Here is a 22,629-nt window from a genome sequence, read left to right as displayed (position 1 = left end):
TCTCTAATGAGCATCCTCTCTCCAATAAGCACCCCCTTTCTGATAAGCATCCTCTCTATAATAAGCACCCCCTCAAATGAGCACCCCTTCTCTAATAAGCATTCCCTCTCTAATATGCACGCCCCTCTTATAAGCACCCCCTCTTTAATAAGCACCCCTCTGATAAGCACCCCCTTTCTAATAAGCACCCCCTCTCTAATAAGCACCCCCTCTCTGATAAGCACCCCCTCTCTTCTAAGCACCCCCTCTCTAATAAGCGCCCCTTCTCCAATAAGCACCTCTCTTATAAGCACCTGCTCTCTAATAAGCACCCCCTCTCTCATAAGCACCCCCTCAAATAAGCACCTCTCTTATAAGCACCCCCTCTCTAATGAGCACCCCCTCTCTAGAGAGCACCTCTCTGATAAGCACTCCCTCTCTAATAAGCACTCCCTCTCTAATAAGCACCCCTTTTTAAGCATCCCTCTCAAATAAGCACCACCTCTCTAATAAGCACCTCCTCTCTAAGATGCAGCTCTCTCTAATAAGTTCCCCCCTCTTATAAGCACCCCTTCTCTCGTAAGCACCCCCTCTCTCAGAAGCACCCCCTCTCTCAGAAGCGCCCCCTCTAATAAGCACCCCTTCTCTTGTAAGCGCTCCCTCTCTTACGAGCACTCCCACTCTAATAAGCATCCCCTCACTAATAAGCACTTCTCTCTCCATATAGTTTTCATCTCAGCTAGTGAGAAGTATATCCTTATGAAATGATGACACTGACCACGCTTTGTCTCCCGATGATGATATGCCTTAACAATTAGATGCCACAAAAAATTTATATTTTTGATGCGAATAATGATCTTTTCCTTTTGTGGTCAGAGTAGCAGCTGTTTGTGAACCGCGCGATATGGTTTTCGCGAGTCGATAGCTTGCGGCCAGATTACCATGTTGACTTTGAAAATGGCAGCGTCGATAGTCAACTTCTTACCTCTTGAATTTTTTTGGCTTTGAAATCTGAAAACACGTTAGTAGAGATATAACTTTTAGATACACTTTTATGAGCAAAGAAAGAAATCACTTGGTTTCAGTTCCCTTAAGAAGGCTAGACAATATTGTTGTCTTTCCACTGCCGTCATCAAACCAATGATCATCAAAGAGGTTATTCCATAATAGTTGGATGGGTTATTTTTTTTTCTATCGGCTTATATGCGTACATCACTCAAATGCATTTTGTTGAAAGTGAATCATAAGAATGATTTAAATGTTTCAAGAGAAGATTAAGGCCATTATTTTCTCTTGACTGTTTCAAGTGTTATTGTCAGAGAGAAAATTTCCCAGAAAGTGGAGACATGGATTAGCCTACGTGTAGCCGTACCCTCCCCTCCCCTCGCTAAGTACGGCTACTCGTAGGCTGGACATGGATGAACCAATTTTGAAGAAACTTGCTGTCGAGGATGGCCTTAATAGATAGTCGAAAAGCCTTAAAGTTGTTGGCTATATAAAAATAATCATGTTTCTATTCAGAAGAGTCCAAAATAACTGCAAGTATTGGAAAAACGGCTCTAAAGTTCTGGGTGCTTTCGATTGGTAAATCCGGGTGAAAATTTTGAAATACAGATTTGGAGTAAAAAATGAAAAGCAAAAACAGATTTCGACGCTGAAAAATCTGTCCCCAAGGTGGATTTCCATTCAAAATCCCGTGCTAATATATATATATATATATACATATATATATATATATATATATTTTTCTTTTTATAGCCAACGGCTAACCACATTGAGACCTCCTAGAAGAGGTCCTTTTTGGATTTCCCGGAAAAACGCAAAACATGGAAATTCATGAGATCCGGAGTTAGATTTCTTATTGAGATCCACTATGAGGATGGATTTTTCAGCGTTGAAAGTCGTTTTTAGATTACGTGTTTTACCGCAAAATCCGAATTCCCGATTTCAAAATCAAAATCCAGATTCGTTGAAGTTAAGAACTCAGATTTTTCTTAAAACAACGTCTTCTTTCTGATTGGCCAAGACTAGCTCTCAACCCAGTTTCTTAACAGCTACATTCAAAATGGCGGACGAGTTGCCACGAGTTCAGGACTGAAAGAACCGATGTCGCACTGAATAGTCAGTTTATTTTGACAATTGTGTTACATTTGATGACGGAGGATGATGACCAATCCTAAAAATCGTCTAATCTTCACTTTGCACATCGGATGTGTTCAGTAACGTCTTTCTACCATGTTGAAATTCTAATGTTTACCAGGAACCCCTCGACAGGTGAGAGATCTTCAAAGAACTTTGACAATGAAATGTATGTTATTACATAGGAACGTTACTTACTCATCTTCACAAATGTTGCCCTGATCACGAAGGAATGGGGTGATGGACAAAACAATGATCTCCAGTCCACAGACTTAGTTACGCCCGTTGGACAACTCAAATGAACTATCCTAACGTGCACCAACCCTTCGATTTCTTTTGTTTTGTTTTCGTTAATCACAATAAAACTCCACGAAATTTGGGCGATTATTTTAAACATTCAAAATCCTCTCCTCGAAATGTAGCGTGATCCAAGTCATGTTACATTCTTCAATATTGGTCACGAACTGAGGCGAGAAATCGATAATTTTAATTGTCCTTAAGCTTCAGTATATAGATTTACGCAGATGCAAAATGTATTTTTCATGTACATCAGTTGGCATGGCTTTGTTTGGAAGGACTTGCATATGTTTTGGAGGACTTGCACTTTCATTTTAAGCCGCATTGTAAACATATTTATGATCAAAAGAGCAACACCTTTCATTCTTTTTGTTTAAAGATTTTATTCTAAATGAATTTAAGATTCTATCATGGTGATTTATTGCGAGAATGATTGCTTATCACAGGTTCTTAAGTATTAAAATAAGCGTGAAAAAATGATAGAAGGTTAATCCCTTTTACAAAATTCAAGTAAAAAAAAGTCAAGTTCCTTAGAGTGGACCTCAAAAGCATTTAAATGTAAATTGGCCAATTTGTCTCATCAGATTTTTAATTTAGCTTAGTTAGACATTGTGGAACCTAAGTTTCAGTTGTACTCTGCAGGCATCAAGTGGTCTCCCCTGTTATTATTAAGGCAAAGAGCAGGAATTGTAATTTCTGTGGCTTTTGGAATAATTCCCACCAAAGTATCTTTTGCAACAAGTTTCATTGTAATCAGTTATCCCTTAGCGTGTCTCTGTCCTCTGAAACACTTTCTTGTAGACAAAGAGACTTGAGAATGTTTGTTATTTTTGAACTGTGTGGTGTAGGAAATGGATTTGAAAAGAAACTAAATGAATCTTAATTTGTAAAACTTCTTTTAAAATGAAGAATTTTGGATAAATTAGAACAAGTAACAGATTGTCTCTGTTACTGAGTGCCTTTTAAACTATAACAGAAGCACTTTGCTTGAAGATTGTAGTCACCTTTGCTTTGCTTTGCAAGAGAACTTCTGAACTGGCTTGATTTATTTCATATGAACAAATTGAAACTGGAAAAAAGAAGAGCATTCAGTATCTTTTAAAAGACATTAAGTTAGTTTAGGTGATTCCTCTGAAAAACAGTTTATTGAACAATTTTCCTTAAACTTTCCTTAAAAGTTCCTTGCAAATGTCTGTTTGAAATGATACATAAATTTTGGAAAAGATAAGTCACTGTGCTTGTTTAGGAGATATAAGTGGCCAAACATACCCCATTTATACCTGTACTGGCACTAGTGATGTGTGTCATTTAATCAGTTCACGGTACATTTCACTGCAGGTGGAAGCTAGGGTTTTTTAAGTAACCCTTGAAAACAACTTGATACAATAGGTAGAAAGTTTGGAGCATGTGGAACAATTTGATAAATAATTTATGGGAAAATCAGGCAAATTTAAATGACATAGACTCAAAATGTTCATTGAGTTGTTTCTTTCAAGATCATAATTTGCATGCTCAAATAAAGAGCTATGTGCATGCTTTTAGCCTTATCTTTTTTCCCCTTTGTAGCATTTTTTTTAAAATCCCCAATTTAAAGGGAATAAATGGTACACCAAAATTATGCAATAAAAAATATAGGTCACCATGCTCGTATAAGAGCTAAAGACCTTCATACCTCTTTAACCTGGTCCATGGATTGAAAAACAGTACCATGTTCTCAGAATACACATGTGCTCTTTCCCCTGATTACATGATTTTAATGCACATCACGGGATATGCGTTGATAATCTGAGGAATCACCTTAATGTTTTCATGCATTTTAACTCTAAATCAAGACACTAAGAATTGGTTGAACTGCATGGAGTTTTCTTCTGGGCTCATCAAGGAAAGAAGAATGGGGGTTAGTTAATTTTATTAATTAGGGTAAGCAGTGGCCAAATTAATCCAGTCATTTGAGTGAATTTTTTTTCATGGCATGAGATAATTAAATGCTCATATTTTAAAGGCAGATTGAAGTGATAATGATAATGATGCTGTGATGACTTGAGCAGCAAAAGTTTGGGTGCAATGGACAACATGCTAGATTTGTTTGAACTTTTTCTAAGGAAGCTACTTCATAAAGGCAAAAATAAAAATTCTTGGGTAATCTGTTCTAAAATTTTTGGTGACACGATCTGTCTGTGACTATTAAGTAAAGGAAAATCGCTGTTGAGAATGACAAGTAGATACCATTATTTTTTCAATTAATGTAAAACTAGGAGAAGAACCCAGCAATGAGAAAAGATAGAGTAAAATATAATGCATGTAACATGACTTTTCTGACACATGGACAGTCTCATTTTGAATGATAGGTGTTTTAATCCTAGTGCTCAATTAGACTCAGTTCAAGCCCAGGTGCTATTAATTTCAATGATCTTTATTGTTCTCCTTGGACGTTAATTTTACTACACCTTGTATCTTGAAATATGTTGAATATTATTGTACATATGACATTCACATGAATTTTGCCAGCATTATTGGAGACATTGTGGTGGAGAGGTTAGGGTGCTGGACTTGTACTGTTGCGGTCCTGGGTTCAACTCTTTACTCTGTTGTTCACTGGATTTGTTTTTGGTTGCCCCTAGTTTAACTCCTAGCTTGCGCTTTGTAAAAAGCCAACTGGCTAATGCCTGTGTCCAAAATATCACAAGTTGTGGGTAAGGATTCTCACTTCAGATAACCAAGGGCATCACTGGTAAACAAGCTCTGTGGTGACTGGTTTTTTTTTGTTTAATATTTCACAAATTACTGAGGTTCTACAGACAAGTTACAGAGCATAGTAAATAAGTACCATTGGAATCACTCACTATTCTGGAAAGTTGATTGATTAACACTGTGAGCTTGAAGAACCACAACAGACAGAATTGCCCCTATGATACTTTCACAGAAGATGAAAAACAGTTGGATTCCCTTTAGGACATGTATAAATCAGCTCAGGACGTGTTGCAGAAACAGGAAGAGCAAGAAATGGCCATTAAGAAATGTAGGAACAAAGAGGATGACTGATGAAATGACAATGTTTCAAAGAATTATTACAAAGGATGCTACACCTAAACAAGTGAGTAATACTTAAGCATGAACTTTTGAGTCAACTGTTAAAATCAATAGCTTTTCTTACTGTTTAAACAGGTTCCACTGATCAGCACCATCCCACAAGTGACCAAGACAGAATTTCTCCTTACAGTGTCAATACAATATCAAGCAGGCAGGTGATGAGAATAGAGGAGAATATCAATCATGGGATTATTAGTTGATCCAATACCAAATTCTCTGAACTAACATCATAAGAATTGTATGGCAGATAGTATGGAGAATTACTAATTAGATCTTGGGAGTGAAAGGGTTAAAGCACCCCCTTTCTTATAAGCGTCCCCTCCAATAATCACCCCTCTGATAATCACCCCCTCTAATAATCACCCCCTCTGATAATCACCCCCTCTAATAATCACCCCCTCTAATAATCACCCCTCTGATAATCACCCCCTCTAATAATCACTCCCTCTAATAAGCACCCCCTCTAATAAGTACCCCCTCTAGTAAGCGCCCTTCCTAATAAGCACCCTCTCTAATAAGCACCTCCCTCCATATTATGTAAAGAGGCTGCTGGTTGTGACCTACCAATCCTATCATGGTTCAAATACAGAGGAACTGAATATTCTCCTCTCTAAGGCAAAACCCAATTACAGTTTAAGGAATTCTTTAAATATAGAAGTGCCAAGACCAAGATCTGAAATTGGCAGGTCCTCTTTTAAACACAGGGCTGCGTTGGCATGGAACCTTCTTCTGCATCATGTCAAAGACTGTGCAATTTTAAGATCTTTTAAGATTAAGCTGAATGTGAAGAAACATCTACTAAATAGCATAAATTTTGCCAGAGTTTTCTTCTGTGTTTCAATGAAAAATGATGATTTCCTATATTTTTAGATATTTATTTATTATTTATAATGATTACATCTAAATTTATCTAATCATTATTGTATTTAACAAGAAATTTATATCTCGTTCACTTATATTTTTATCCTTACCTAATGTGACAATATTTAATTAGCTGTAGTTAGGCAGGTCCGCATCAGGACTTCGTTCTTGCCAATTTTCATAACCTGCATTGTTAAATAAAGATGTATGTATGTCTGTAAGCACCCCCTCTAATAAGCACCTCCCTCGAACTCGTTTTTGTTAATGAGCACCACTGTTCTTATGTTCACCCCTATCGAGTGTGAAACACCCTCATTGCGATAAGCGCCCCTATACCAATTAGCGGCACTATTCTGTTTCAGCGATAGTACTGTTAGTGCACCTGCACATTCAGATCGAAGGTGGTTCATCTTCCTTTAATTGCATAATCACTTACTTCAAACCTTATTATACAAAAACAGTGGTCTTCGTCTCAGTCTCTCAACTATAATGTCCATGTGTGTGCACAGTTCCTTCAAACGAATGATCTCGCTCGAGGGACAGCATGTCTGTTCACCAGTCTTCTTGATCCTTTTCAAACAAACGTCAAGGCTTTTTTTTGGCATAATTTGCTGTTTCCCGAGAATTAAATAGTGCCTTCTTCCTTAAAAGCGCCCCGTTTCGAATAAGCGCCCTCCCTCTAGGCATCAATAGTTCGCGCTAATTGCGCCCGGAGCACGAATCATTAAGGTATGTACAAGAAAACTCAATATCGCTGAGCTTTTTTCATACTTGATTTTTTCCTTGACGAAGAAAAGCTATAAAGTTTGCCAAAGCGACAATGGCTTCTGACCTTTCAGGCTCTTAAGTCGAGGATGAGGGAAAGAGTATAACGGGAAGAAAAACAGCAAAAAGGGGGAGGGGAATTAATACAGTAAAAGACGAGTTGTATGTAGATATACATGCCAGTGGGCTTCTAACTTTCTAATAGATTTAATTTTTTTTCCAGGGCATAAAGATGGTTTCTAGGAAAACGTCGTGGTCAATTTAGCAATGGCAAAGAAGAAGCTTGAAAAATGCTAATACACAAATTCATTTGAGCCATATTTGAGAAACTTCTTCATAGACTTCTACAGCTTTTGTTCTCAACTGAGGCCCTTTACCTAGTGACAGAGTTAAAAAAAATGGTTTTGCTTTATAAATAAATCAACATTATTACTTCATGATCTCTTGGTCGACTTTGGTTCCATGTATAGCACCCTCATTCACAACTTCCTCAATTAAATCTTTCTGGCTCGTTCGGTTCGTTGCTCAATCTAAGACTACATGACAGCACTTTCCAAAGAATCACTACAGAACTTTCATATTGTCTTTCTAAATTGTTTGTTTGTGTTTGAAGATATGTGAAGAGGAGCCTTGTTGAGAGGGAACTTTCTTTTCAGATTTCCTTTAACCAGCTTCAAGATATCAACTGAATGGAAATTCCATCTCCAGTTTTAAAAACCATATAATTTTCGTTTAAGGTAGTAAAAAGTACATTATTATAAGATAATGACGTATTGACTGCGCCTTATGATTTTCAGATTTCTCTTACCAGCATAAGGATATCAGCTGAATGGAAATTCAATCACCAGTTCCAAAAACCATATAATTTTCATCTCAGCTAATGCGGAGAAGTGTATCATTATGAAATGATCACATTGACCACGCTTTGTCTCTCAATGATGATCTGCCTTAACAATTAGATGCAGCAAAAAAATTATATTTTTGATGCGAATAATGAGTCAAAGTAGCAGCTGCTTGTGAACCGCACTATGTGGTTTTTTTGGCTTTTAAATCTAAAAATACGGTAGTAGAGATGTAGTTTTTAGATACACTTTTATAAGCAAAGAAAGAAATCACTCGGTAACAGATCCTTTAAGAAAAGTAGACGGTACTGTTGTCTTTTCACTGCTGTCATCAAACCAATGATCATCAAAGAGGTAAGTCTATAATAGTTAGATCGGTTCTTTTAAACCTTGTCTATCGGCTTATCTGCGTACATTACTCAAATCCATTTTTTCAGAGAATAAAAACCATTATTTTCTCTTGACTATTTCAAGTGTTTTTGTCAGTAAGAAAATTTACCAGAAAGTGGAGACATTGATAAGCTTACGCGTAACCTTACCCTCCCCCTGCCAAGTACTGCTACACGTTGGCTAAACAAGCACCAATTTTGAAGAAACTTAGTGATGATGATGGCCTTAATAAGATAGTCGAAAAGCCTTAAAATTGTTGGCTATGTAAAAATAATCTTATTTCTATTCAAAAGAGTCCAAAATAACTGCGAATACTTGTGGAATATTGGGAAAATGGCTTTAAAGTTGTGGGTGCTTTCGATCGGTAAATCCGAATTAGAATTTTGAAAAACAGATTTTGTATTTAAAAATGGGAAGCAAAAACGGATTTCGATGATGAAAAATCTGTACTCAAGATGGATTTTCATTAAAAAATCCAAAGCTATTTTTCTTTTCTTTTTATAGCCAACGGTTAACCTCATTGAGACCCCTCCTAGAAGAGATCCTTTTTGGATTTCCCGGAAAAAGGCAAAACATAGAAATCCATGAGATCCGGAGCTGGGTTTCTTAATTGAGATCCACTTTAAGGATGAAATTCCCAGCGTTGAAAGACGTGTGTTACCGCAAAATCCGAATTCCCGATTTCAAAATCAAAATCCGGATTCGTCGAAGTTAAGCACACAGATTTCTTTGAACACAGAGTCTTCTCTCTGATTGGTCTAGACTACATGTAGCTCTCGACCCAGTTTCTTAAAAGCCACATTCAAAATGGCGCATGAGTTGCCGTGAATTTAGAACTGAAAGAATCGATGTCGCACTGAATAGTCGGTTTATTTCGACAGGTGTGTTATGTTTGATAACGTATGATGGTGACCTGTTCTAAAAAACTTGTCTCACCTTCACTTTATACATCGGATGTGTGAGGTAACGTCTTTCTACCATGGTGAAATTCTAATGTTTACAAGGAACCCCTCGACAGGTGAGAAATCTTCAAAGAACTTTCAACCGATTCAGTGTCAATGAAATGAATCTTACTACATAGGAGCATTACGTACTAATTTTTTAACATATTTTGAAAGCACCGATCACCGAGAAATGGGGTGATGGACAAAACAATGTCCTTCAGTCCATGGACTTAACCCCGTTGGACAACTCAAATGAACTACCCTAGCAATTGCACCAACCCTTCGATGTTTTTTCGTTTCGTTTTCGTCAGTCACAACGAACACCACGAAATTTAGGCGATTATTTTAGAAATTCAAAACCCTTCCTTCGAAATATAGCGTGGTCCAAGTGATGTTACATTCTTCAATATCGGTCACGAAGTAAGGCGAGAAATCGATAATATGAAATGTCCTTTAGTATTAATATAGATTGACGCAGATACAAAATGTATTTATGGGACTTGCACATCCATTTTAAGTTGCATTGTATACATATTTATGGTCAAGAAGGGCAAACCCTTTCTATTTTTCAGTGATTTTCTTTTTCTTAATGAGTTTGGTATTTTATCATCATGATTTATTGCAACAATTGTTACAATATGTACGTGATTACATGCGCCATCAATGTCTAACTAGACTGAGATCGAGTTACATCTGTTGAGCTGCCTTTGCTCCAATGAGTGGGGTCAGTTGTCTATCAACGACAAGGAATTCCACCGAGAACTTCTTCTTATTCTTTGGATTGTGGAGAATTAATCGACAGGAACCCAGTGGCTTTAGTGTTGTGTCGTTCCACATTTGTAGTGTCTTTGTGGTGGGCTCAAGCTTCTTATCAGCCACAAGATCGGCGGGAATGACATTCACCGAGGCGCCGCTGTCTACTTGAAATTTCACTTCTGCCTTGCCCACAAGCATCTCAGTGTAGATTACTCTTGGGTAATCATGTTCTTGTGTAACAGCGTGTATCATGTCCGGTCGTGCAACAATGCTTGTAATGTACTCCATGTCGCTGTCATCGGAGGATTCATCTCTCAAGTTGTACACTTTTCTGGTCGGAGTAGTGCAGGTTGTTGCGAAGTGATTTCTGCCACCGCACTTCGTACATTTCGCGCCCCACGCTGGACACTTTCCTTTTTCGAAAGGATGTGCTTTGCCACAAAATTTACAGGTCTTCGTCTTCCCCGCGCGGCTTTTCCTAGACTTGTCATCACGGCGGCTGGAAGGCGGGTGTTTATCTTGCACAGCGTGAACATCTTCGTTCTGGGCGCCCGAGATCGTTTTCAATTGCAAATTTGTTGCCTCAGAACTCTTGCAAAGATCGATACACTTCGCCAGGGTGAGACTCCGTTCTTGTAGAAGCCGTTTGCGAGTGCGGTGATCTTGAATGCCCAGGACGATCCTGTCGCGAATGATCGAATCACGCATGCAGTCACAAAAATTGCATGTTTTCGCTAGTGTGCGAAGGGCGGTGACATAAGCATCAATGCTTTCGTTTTCCTGCTGAGTTCTGGAGTTGAAAGTGTACCTTTCAAAGGTTTCGTTCAGTTCGCCGATGGTGAATTCGTCGAACTTTTGTATTATCTTTGCCAGATCATGTCTATCGTCTGGAGTGTCGAATTGGAAGCCGTTAAAAATCTTTAACGCATCAACACCGATACAGTGGAGAAACAATGCGACTTTGTACGCCGGCGGTTTCAGCTCGAGTTGAGCAATGACCATGTAGTTGCCCCACATTTGTTTCCATACTTTCCAGTTGTCCGCCACATTCCCAGTCGTAACTAGTTTTCCAGGAGGCATTATCCCGGCCATCGCGCCAAAAGGCGGGTGTTGCACAACTCCCAGTTGTGTTAGGGTCTGTTGCGAAGAGCCAGGTGGTGGCGCTTCAGGCGCCGTTTCTGAGTCGGACATTACTACACCAAGATGATTTCAACTGTTTTCGACTCCGTAAGTGGTAGGCGGAGGATTTGTTATCCTATTTCGCTGCCACCATGTTTCAAGATCCGTTTTTATCAACCATTCAGTAGCATACAGCGTTGTAAGACAATACAGATGTAACTCGATCTCAGTCTAGTTAGACATTGATGGCGCATGTAATCACGTACATATTGTAACAGAGTGCAATTTAACAATGAAGCTGAAGATTCACTCGTCCCACCTTGGAATAGAGGCGTGTCTGAGGCGTGCCCGTGAATGTATCTACTGGCCAGGCATGTCTGCAGAAATGAAGCACCACATCTCCGCCTGTGAAATATGTAGAGAACTCGACAGCACCACGCACCCAAAAGAGACACTAATGTCCCACGAGGTCCCATCCCGTCCTTGGGAGAAGATCGCCACAGACATCTTTACTCTTGATGGCAAAGACTACCTGGTCACCATCGACTACTATAGCAATTTCTGGGAGGTGGACAGGTTGCCGAACACTAAAGCCAGCACCACCATTCTGAAGCTAAAGAGTCACTTTGCTCGCTACGGTATACCTGATCAAGTGATCAGTGACAATGGACCACAGTTTACAAGTGACGAATTCGCTGAATTCTCCAGAAAATGGGATTTTGAGCACCTTACCAGTAGCCCTGGAAATAGCAAAGCCAATGGCAAGGCCGAGTCTGGGGTGAAGACAGTCAAGCGCATTCTGAAGAAATCAATCAGGGCTGGAACCGACCCATACCTCGCCGTACTCGACTATAGAAACACGCCGACACAAGGGACGACGACCAGCCCAGCACAACGCCTGATGAGCCGAAGGACCAAAACACTCCTTCCTACCACTCAAAGCCTACTACTACCCAGGACCATAAACCTGGAAGTGGAAAAGAAAGAGCTGCGACAGCGCCAGCAGGCCCAAGCAAAGTACTACAACCGGTCCGCAAAGGATTTACCCAGTTTGTCTGAAGGCGATGTTGTTAGAATGAAGCCATTCAAACTTGGAGATAACTCTTGGCGCAAGGCCAAAGTCACTGCAAGACTCGACGAGCGATCATACACCGTTGAGACGGACAACGGAGCAGTCTACCGCAGAAACCGACAGCACCTGCGGAAAACGTCTGAACCACCAGTTGAACCCACCATCACAGCGCCAGAACCGGATATGGCCAGCACAGATGAACAGGCGACCACAACCGCAGCGTCTACCCCTGACCAGAGCAATGCTCCTCACGAGCCACACCCTGAAGAGGTGACTGTTCCGGAACAATGTCGGAGGTCAGAGCGAGTCAGGAGGAGCCCAGCATACCTCAAGGACTATATCCGTGACTAGACTCGTGACTTTAAATCCTTCTTCGCGGTTATCATAGGGTTCAGTGTTCTCGTTTACCAATCCTCTCATGTCGAACTCACCAGCTGATAGATTTTGTCCTATGGCATTGATTCTGAACTGAACTGACATTGACACTTTTATTGGTTAATTTTCTTTTTTTTTCTTTCTTTCTTTTTCTCTTTTTTCCAAGCTTTTCTTCACCAAAAAAAAAAAAAAAAAAAAAAGGGAGGATGTTACAATATGTACGTGATTACATGCGCCATCAATGTCTAACTAGACTGAGATCGAGTTACATCTGTATTGTCTTACAACGCTGTATGCTACTGAATGGTTGATAAAAACGGATCTTGAAACAACAATGATTGCTTATCACAGGTTGTTAAGCATTAAAATAAGAGCTCAAAATTAATAGGTTAATCCCTTTTACAAAATTCAAATTTCTGATTGTGTTCTTCAAAGTTATTTTTAGTTGTGTTCTGCAGGCATTAAACTTTCTCCCCTCAAATTTTAAATTTAAAGGCTGAAATGTTAATTTCTCTGACTTTTGGAATATCTCACCTCAGTATCTTTTTCAACAAGTTTCATCATAATCAGTTCAAAATCCCAAAGCATTTTCTGTTCTCTGGAACACTTTCTTGTGGGCAAAGAGACTTACATGTAAGAATGTTTGTTATTTCTAAACTGTGTGGTGTAGAAAATGAATTTGAGATAACACTAAATGAGCTTTAATTTGTAAAACTTCTTTCAAAATGAAGAATTTGCAATTATTTAGAACGAATAACAGCCTTTCAAACAGAAACACTTTGCTTGAAGATTATAGTCACCTTTGCATTTTCACTCCAAGAGAACTAATATGAATTGGCATGATTTATTTTATGTGAAAGAGATGAAACTGGAAAAAAGAAGAGCACTCAGTATCTTTCTTTTAAAAGACATTAATTTACTTAACATATTTTCATGCGTTTGAACTCTGAATCAGTACATTGAAAATTGGTTGAGCTGCATTAAGGTTTTTTTGGGGCTCAGTGAACTTAGTGAACTTTTTTAAACCTTTGGCACAAGTGGGACTGATGTGTGAGTACCTTTGTAACTTTGTTTTTTATAGTTGAGTTTTCTAGCATTGGGTGAAAGTATTAAAACAGATATTTCGTTGTAATGACATATATTCAATTGATTTGAGATTTTAAAGGCCAGAATTGTTTCCAATGCACCAGCCACCATTTAGATAAAGATGATAGGCTGTTACCAGCAACCAAATTCTTGTAACTTTTAGTACTTTAACGTAGTGTGTATTGGTTTATTTGTATTGTTTATTATCATTTTGATCTCGTTGTCGGTGTTAAGACCCAGCTTTTTACACTCAATTTCTGTTTATATATTTTGCAACATTTTGTTAGATTGATAGAACTTTGTTGCATCATTGTTTCAGTTTATGTTTGTTCAGTTGATTGATTGACTGATTGTGACATTGATTGTGATTTGTGGTTCAATTGGATTGCTTGCAAGGTTAAAGATTTGTGTAAATGGTCCACTTTGGTTTGTTACATTTCAATCTTGATCTGTAAAATAGCCCCAAACACCTCATCAACCTCATCTTGGAGCAACACCGCTTGAAATCTTATGAATTAGACTTTTGGTCACCACAAGTGCTACAGATAGAATCTGCATTCATCATTCAACCAGAATCAAATCAGGATTTTTATGTTAAATCAACATTTAATTCCTGTTATTTTTTTCTCCGTTGATTGTTTTCATTTTATATTTTTTCTTAAGTTTGTTTGTGTTTTCCCTCAGTCCAATTGGCTTTAAAAACCAAGTATATAATTATATGACAGGGTAAGCAGTGGTCAAATTAATCCAATCCATATACATTGCATGAGATATTATTACATGTAAATGCTGATATTTTTAATGGCAGATTGAATTCATAATACTGCTGAGGTGACTAAAGCAGCAAAAGTTTGAATGCAATTGACAAAATGCAGGATGTTTTTTAACTTTTTTAAGAAAGCAGCTTCATGCAGGTTAAAACAAAAGTTCTTTAGTGGGAGGAGGGGGAGGGGATGCTGCAAACTGCCCCTTGTTAGCTAGGCCCTTGGTTATAGGTCTATCTACCTGTGAACAAAAAATACATTTGATTGTAAGCCTCCCCTCCCCCTCTTGGATATAAGCACCTCTCTAGCTTTTCTTGTTTTAGTGATAAGCAGGAAGCCATGCTGTTGTAAATTAGACATTATTATTTTGATTAAAAAAGCAAAGACAAGCTTCAAGGAAATCAAAGTCTGAACTTCCTTTTTGTTATGTTCTTGCTTTGTCTGTGTTGTTAGGTTTTTTTTGCTCTAAATGTATCAAAATTAGTTCAATTTATTAATGCAATACATGTTTTGATCAGTGCTACTATAGTTTGTGCTTTTTCTGTTCTGGTTAATTTAAACCCTGTAATAGATATACATTATGTTTGTATGGCCCTCCATTTAAAAGCCTTCCATCTATAAGCCCTCAATTTATAAGCCCTCCATCTATAAGCCCTCCATTATAAGCCCTCCATTTATAAGCCCTCAATTTATAAGCCCTCCATTTATAAGCCCTTCATTTATAAGCCCTCCTAAAACCCCTTACAAAGTTGCACATTAAGCACAAACATCATTAATGTCTCAATTTATTGTATAGTATTCTTTCTGAGTGGTATGTGTCTACAGCTGTACATGTTACATTGTGTTGTGATGCTGGTCACTAAAATGTGAATCAATATAACATTAACTGTGAATCTCTCAAAGTTACTTGGCAATGCATGGTTTTCAGTTGCACAAAACTAGAAAACCATATGTCAATGCCAAGAAATAATTATTGTGGGCAAAAATAATGTTTTAAGAAAGTGCATTAACAGGCTTAATATTATGCTAGCTTCACTTTTCAAAACATGATTGCCTGAGGTTTGAAACCACCTTCTTCTCCCTCCCCTCCCTTATCAATTTTGTTACGTTTACTTTTTTCACTGTAATATGCATTGCATTAACACCAATGTTATCTGAGAAAAAAAAGCAGTCATTAAACAGCATTGAAGAAGAATAAATAAGGACTCAAAAATGATATACTATGCATGGATATGCTTCGACAGATGCTTAGTTTACATTTAGCTCTGTTGCGTTAAATTATTTGTCCATGATTTTAGATTGCCTCAGCTTTAACATTGTTAGTATTTTCTGGTTTTTACACCAAATTCTCAGTGCTAAAATGATATGAAATGTGTAGCACACAGTGTGAAAATTTAAATTTAGATCTCAGCAGACTTTCGAAAGATAGAATTTTTTTCAAAATTTTCTAATTGCTGTTTTATTTATTGTCATTACTTTTAGTTATGCTGGGGATTCAGACTTTGCATTATCTGTCAAGGGTGTCAGTGTTCAGGCATTGAAGATCTCCAGGTATATTGTATTTATTACAAACAGAACATTTTACAGTACCTGCATGATTTGTTTGAAACTGGAATTATCATTTATTATCCTGGTGTTTTCTTATGGTTTTCTTTTCATCCCATTCAGCTTCCTGGAAGTCTGCATGCAATTTTGTGCCCTCTTATTCCAGTTGTTCCTCTTGTGGGTGGGGTATTAGTCTTCTTTCTTATCAGACCATTAAGTCGAAAGTTAATTGAAACACACATTTTTGACAAGAAAAGTTGTTTTTTAGGTTGTCAATACTTTATTACAAACTGAATCAGGTTGGATATTTAACAAATACATTCCATTTTGCAGTAGGTCTGTTCAGTTACAGACTACAGATGTCAAACTGTGGTAAGAAATAAAAAAGTGGCTCTTAAGTTGAAGCTGAGTGTGTCACTGATGTGTCACCACATTTTGCCATTACCTGTGATCTATTACTGACTAGACAGACTGTAACAAGGAATCCAATTGTTTTATATTATAAGGAAGTAAAATGTTGTTCATGGTGATGTAATCTATGCCTCTGTCCTCAGATAGATTGAAAGTAAGATCCAATCAAATTGGGTGTGTGATTCAGCTTATTGTAATTTTTTTTTTGTTTTATTATTTACAGGACAATATTAGACTTTGACTTAACAAACATGGCAAATATTCTTGATATTCTTAGTCTGAAGTATGCTTCACCCTTCAGAAAACTTGCATGGGCAATGAATCATTTGTTGTAGTAAAGTAGACATGATTTATAAATTAAACTAATCTGGATTAGAGGTGTTGTGAGGTTCTCTAACTTCCTTATCCCTTTTTTTTCAGTGACATGATCTGTGGAGTCATATATGATGTTGTGGTGGGATTTGTGGTTCTCCCAAACAGGATCACAGTTCCTTTGACTGATGTTGATCCGTATGAAATACCCCTTGCCTGATGTGAGCAACTTGTACTTATCATTAGAATTTTCTTTCTGCAAATTGTCTCTTACTGTGCCTCAAGATATGTTTAAAACAATTATTAACATTTGAATAACTCAGTAGTACTGAGTACACCAAATGTACACATAAGTGAAGTTTTTAAAGGTTTTTGACAATTGATTTTGCTTTCTCTTATCACTCCAGGGCATCCTTTGCATTGAAGTCCTGGAAGCTAAATAGACTTAATCAAGAAAGACATTGTTACCATATCTAAAGGTTCTACCAAGATCCAAATGTCATTCTCAGAGGTATGTGTCAAAGCCTGTGGAGATTACTGTATGAGCTAAAGACATGAAAGAGCCCTTACTGACCAGCAGTAATATGTATCCAAGTGTCTTTTGGTGCTTGTGTCACTGAAATTTTTCTACCTCAGTTTCATGGAAGGTGAATCATACTTAAAGTCTGAACTCCTCTGAAAATTCTACTTCTGTGTAAACTTTTTTGATTGTTTATTCTGAATTAAATAGAATCAGCAACTCACGAGACATAAATTTATTAATAACTAAGGCATGTTTTGAATTTCTCATTTGCTTTGCCTCCATGAGGAGATATTAATTAATTGGGACAAGATCATTGTTTTAGAACACCAATGAGTATCTTACTGTATGTGCACCATAGCTCATGATGATATTTCTTTCTAGTGGGAGGCAAGACACAAAGACAAAGGACAACACAGTGAATCCAATATGGAATGAAACGTTTGAGGTAAAGATTTTGATGGGTTTGTGGTTCCTAGTCCATACTTCAAACATAGGATATTTCATTTCTGATTGTTAATTTTGTTTCTGATTGTTTATGTGATTAGGCCTTTGTGGACAACTCACATGGTCAGAAAATAAAGATTGGTGTCTTTGATTAAGACTAAGTGTCTGATGATGAATCTCTTGGATCATACAGTAAGTAATCATCCAAACATGAATTAGTAGAAAGCAACTCATATCTTCAGTTTTTACATGTATGTGACTGTTTGATGTTGACAAATGATGTTTTATCTCCTCAGTGTTGAGGCTGACATTGGTACAATTGTCCAACAAGGCAATGCTGGATTGGTAAGTTGCAAATCTTTTGCTAACTAAAGAGTTGTATGTCATATTTAATAACCGGTGTTAGGAACCTTTTTTAACACTGTGTGATTTGATATAGCATCTAGAGCAATTTTTAATTAATTGTCGAATGAAACCAACCCAGGATTGCACTGGGTTTACTTGTTCTTATGGTCTGTGATTGGTCTTGAAAACATGTGCTACCCTCTGAGCCAAACACATGCAAAGAGATAAAACTTATAGTGATTTGATCAGTGACACTTTCCTCTACTTTGGATACTTCACCTGTTTTTTCTTTTAACTGAGTTTACATTCACAGGTTCATTTTAATAATTCTCCCTGTCCTGATTGGCCATTGTGATGAATTATTGGTTTAAACACTCAGATTAAAACTCCTAGAAGTGATTACCATGTAACTTCTCTCTATAGTATCCATACATTATACAGCAAACAGGTAATGAGAACACTCAAACTCATCAGGTACAATTTACAGTATTACCTTGATTGAAACCTAATTCTCATAATCAATTTAAAAGGAAATGTGTTAAGTAGCCAGAGGTTTGATGATCAGATCTTGAGAGTTAAAGGGTTAAATGCACTCAGTTTATTCTAACCTGTAATTATGTAATTTTTGAATACAGTGGCTTCAACTAAAGAATCTGAAGAGTGACCAGATCAACTTGAGATGCACATGGTTCACACTGACTGCCAAACCAGAAGATCTCCCACCAGTAAGTTCATAGTTACTAACATTAAAGGGTGGTTTTCGTTTATGAGGGCAAGCTGAATAGAAAAACCAAATCAGTGCAGTCAAAGAATAGTAAATGGAAAGCAGAAGTTGTGGACCTGTACTTTTGAGAATGGGTGTGTGAGTTGGTTCCTTCTGTGTGTTTTCTAGGCTCACAAACAACTTTTCACCATTTTCTGTCTGTAATGTTTAGCACGTCTAGCAACTTTGGAACACTTTGGAAGTACAGTAGTCAGTGGGAGAACTTATTTTTTTACTGACTGGCCAGGCTCAAAAAAACAGGACCAGTTTAGCAAGAACTGCACCTTGCTCCTTTACATTGCTCCTTTACATATGTAAGCAGGACTGACCATTTGTTCAGGCAGGCCAAGAGGCAAAGATCTTGACTGTGTATTATTTGCTTGTTTATTAGTTTTGTTTTTTGTGTACAGCCTGACCAAGCCATTATTGGTGAGGAAATGTTAGCGACAGCAGCTCTTTTTTGTTAAATTGAACTCAGCCAAGAATCTTCCCATAAGTGCATGATGTGGTTTCTTCTTTATTTGATAGAAAGGAAATATTACTTACCAGAGCAAGGTAAGTAATATAAGTAAGTCACATTTTTGATTGATCATCCATAGGCTATTGTTTTCCTGTGTATCATCACTGAATTTTCCCAGATACAAGGTCCCACAGGTTTGCACACTATGTTGTTGATCTACAGGATAAGGGAGTTTGGTTTCCAAAAAAATAACTGTGATTTGGTTTTGTTAACTCAGTTGATAAAACTAGTGGTGGATGTTACCCATACCATTTACATGTCAGTTTTGCTGGTTGTCTTATTGAAGGAAACTCTTATTACTGTAAGTTGTTTCTTACTGTTACAAGTACATTTCTCTTGTGTTGGTGTAATGGAAACCACATATCATAGAGTACACAGTTGTTTTATGTAATTTGATCCTTACAAGATCAAGCTTTCAGTAATGATGCTGGGCACTCCTATGATAACCCTTGTCCAAAATCTTTTCTTTTTAGCATCGGAAAACAAATGAGATATCCTTAGTTTTTGTTTTGAATTTTGGCCTCATGGCTCAATTGGTGCTGTTGCCCTCAACTAGTATGTAGGTGGTGTTGTTCTGCAATTGCTTAAATTACAGTCCACCTACAATGAACTATTTCTTTGTTTGACTTTCATTTGCAGCTCAAATTAAATTATTTTATTAAAAGTTATGATCAGAATTGTTAATGGGAAAGGAGAACCCCTTAAAACTTGCCTCTCAACGAGTGTCTCTGTACCTCAGTTGGTAGTAGTGCCCAACTAGTATCTTGGAGGCTTTGCGGGTTCAAATCCTTCCAAAGTGACACAACGTCTCTGTACCTCAGTTGGTAGTAGTGCCCAACTAGTATCTTGGAGGCTCCGTGGGTTCAAATCCTTTCAAAGTGACACAATGTCTCTGTACCTCAGTTGGTAGTAGTGCCCAACTAGTATCTTGGAGGCTCCGTGGGTTCAAATCCTTTCAAAGTGACACAATGTCTCTGTACCTCAGTTGGTAGTAGTGCCCAACTAGTATCTTTCAAAGTGACACAATGTTAGTCGACGAGAAACAGATTATTTGGTAGCACTAATTGTCCGTGATTCCTTTAAAGAACAACCTTTGGAACCAGTTGTAGATGTTTCAAGTAAGTTTAACATCTCAGAGAAAAGATCATTTCTTTAATTATTCCTTTTAAAATTGTAGAAGTTACTGAAATGGTCATGAGCATCAAACCCTGAATAACTCTCACTAAAATGGCGAAGGAAGATTATGAAGAAATAAATAATCAGTCTCATCTTATATCTTACATGTACGTCTTTTTTATCCCATAAAGGTGGACTCAGTGCTCGTGAAAAACTCCCAAAATGAATTCAAGCTGTTGTGTCTAAGGCGGCTCGTAGAAGGGTAACATGCCATGTTTCTTCACATGTCCATTGAAGAGAATCGTCTGGAAAGCTGACTCAAAATGGCTCTTTAAACGTTCCAGTTTCGTCTTATCACACAGAACACTGCTGAGTGCTGACCTTGCCTTTCAGTAAAGGAAGAAGCCTGACAGGCACGTGCCCTTGAGGTTCTGACTGCTCACGTAATCGGCTGGGCCTGCACAGAAGGGAGGGAAACAGTTCCATGCCCTCTCTGACAGATATTAGGGGCGTTTAAGAAAACCACAACGGGAACGGGAACGTCACTAAACAAAAGGTTTAATGAGTAGAACAATGGCTGTGCACGTGCGTTAGAAATTTTTGTAAATTTCTCTGCGTCCTCTGCAAAACAACGGTAAAACGTAGGCTAGGGTTCGTTATATCGAAAACCTCGATTTAACGAGTTTGCGGAAAAACCAAAATGTTCGTTATATCGAGGGATGGTTAATAGTTTTTTGGATCGGAACGATTACTGTAAATAACATTTGTGCTTTAATGTCTATATGAAGCTACTGAAGATAATCACAAATCTCGTTGTTTTGTCATTGCGTTATTGGCCATCTCAGAATTTCCTATTATATCTGTTTGTATTTTTTTTTATATCATTGTAAATGATGTTATGTTAAGTTATTTTTTCTGTAAACAGTTTGAACAAATAGTAAAGTGTGAAAAAGTATGAAGTGTACCATCCGACAACCCTAGTAGCTTCAAGAAATGATTGTAGGTATAGACGAACGAAATTACGAATTTCGTCGTTATCTTAACGCAGTCGGCATTTGTAATGAGCTGTGAACTGTGACGCTGTTCTGTTGTTACAGAATTGAAGGATTTTGATTCTTGTTGGTCTGTTTCGCATTTGTCTTTTGTTACGTGTTGACATTTGTTCGTTATATCGGGGTATATTATACGTTGGAGCTTCTGGGTTGTACTCTTTCTACAAGGATTTCGTCATATTGAGGGTCTTTTCTCTACATTTTACTGTAACTTTGGTCGGGCTGAAGACTATCGTTCGTTATATCGAGGAATTCGTTATATAGAGGTTCGTTACATCGAGGTTCCACTGCGCTTTAAGTTGCATCAGGCCTCGGATACCAGAGGAATTCTGTTTGGTTCTTCTGGCTCATACTAAATTCAACTGAGTCTAATTTTCAGGGGAGAGGAATATGTCTGATGGTTTGAGCACATCCTCTTACTTTTACTTTACTTCCTTTTTTTCAAACGAAATTGCAATTGATTTTTTTCGCAAAACAACAAAATTCTCACACAATAAATTATCTTGAAGACACTTTGTTTGCATATATTGAAGCAGCTGAATTTTATCTTCCTTACACATAAAAACTAGAATCACAATGATATAGCAGTTGTCCATTTTTTAATAATTTTCTTTATAAGTATTGCTTTTTTACTGCGCAGGAATACCAGCTTCAGCCTTTGTTTCTTTGTTCTAGGAAATGTAATAGAATAAACCATTGAACTTTTTTTGCAATTAGTAAATCGACAGAAAAGTAAAATAACATGCATCGTTGACATCTTGCTAAGGTTTCTCCCAAAGATAAGATTATGATGGAAAATCCCTTTGTTATTCAAATTCTAACTAAACACGTGGAAGTGAAAGATGATTGTCTAAGTTTGTTTACTACAGTTTTGAATATCTTATTCTAAGGATAACGGCCGCCTGATAGTATCAACGAACTCGGAGGATTAGTTAACAACAAACTGAACTGTTAAATCTTGAAAAATGAAAAATAGTTATATATCTGAGTTTTAATTAAGATTATGCTGAATGGAGATGTGCAATATATATCATAGCCACAGTGATTATTTACTGTGGTTACAAACTGATGACTGGGTTGAATTTTATTTTGTGTTCTTTGGGATGTTCAACTTTCTTA

General features: G+C 37.5%; 1 long non-coding RNA gene across 4 annotated transcripts in view; it reads left to right on the top strand.

Moving 5' to 3' along the window:
* The window catches only part of LOC136282619 (uncharacterized), a 168,501-nt gene extending 160,930 nt beyond the window's left edge, over positions 1-7,571 (top strand). The window contains exons 1-3 of one of the 4 annotated variants that reach the window (XR_010718311.1): positions 1,945-2,253; positions 4,418-5,509; positions 7,355-7,571. This is a non-coding gene — a long non-coding RNA (uncharacterized lncRNA). Of the gene's footprint in view, positions 1-1,944; positions 2,254-3,255; positions 5,510-7,354 lie in introns of those variants that run through there. The other 3 variants (XR_010718312.1, XR_010718310.1, XR_010718309.1) reach the window with 3 other exon arrangements.
* The last annotated feature ends 15,058 nt before the right edge of the window (positions 7,572-22,629 follow it).

The sequence above is a fragment of the Pocillopora verrucosa genome, chromosome 1, assembly GCF_036669915.1.
Source record: "Pocillopora verrucosa isolate sample1 chromosome 1, ASM3666991v2, whole genome shotgun sequence".
Taxonomy (NCBI): Eukaryota; Metazoa; Cnidaria; class Anthozoa; order Scleractinia; family Pocilloporidae; genus Pocillopora; species Pocillopora verrucosa.
This window is presented reverse-complemented; position numbering and strand designations above follow the sequence as displayed.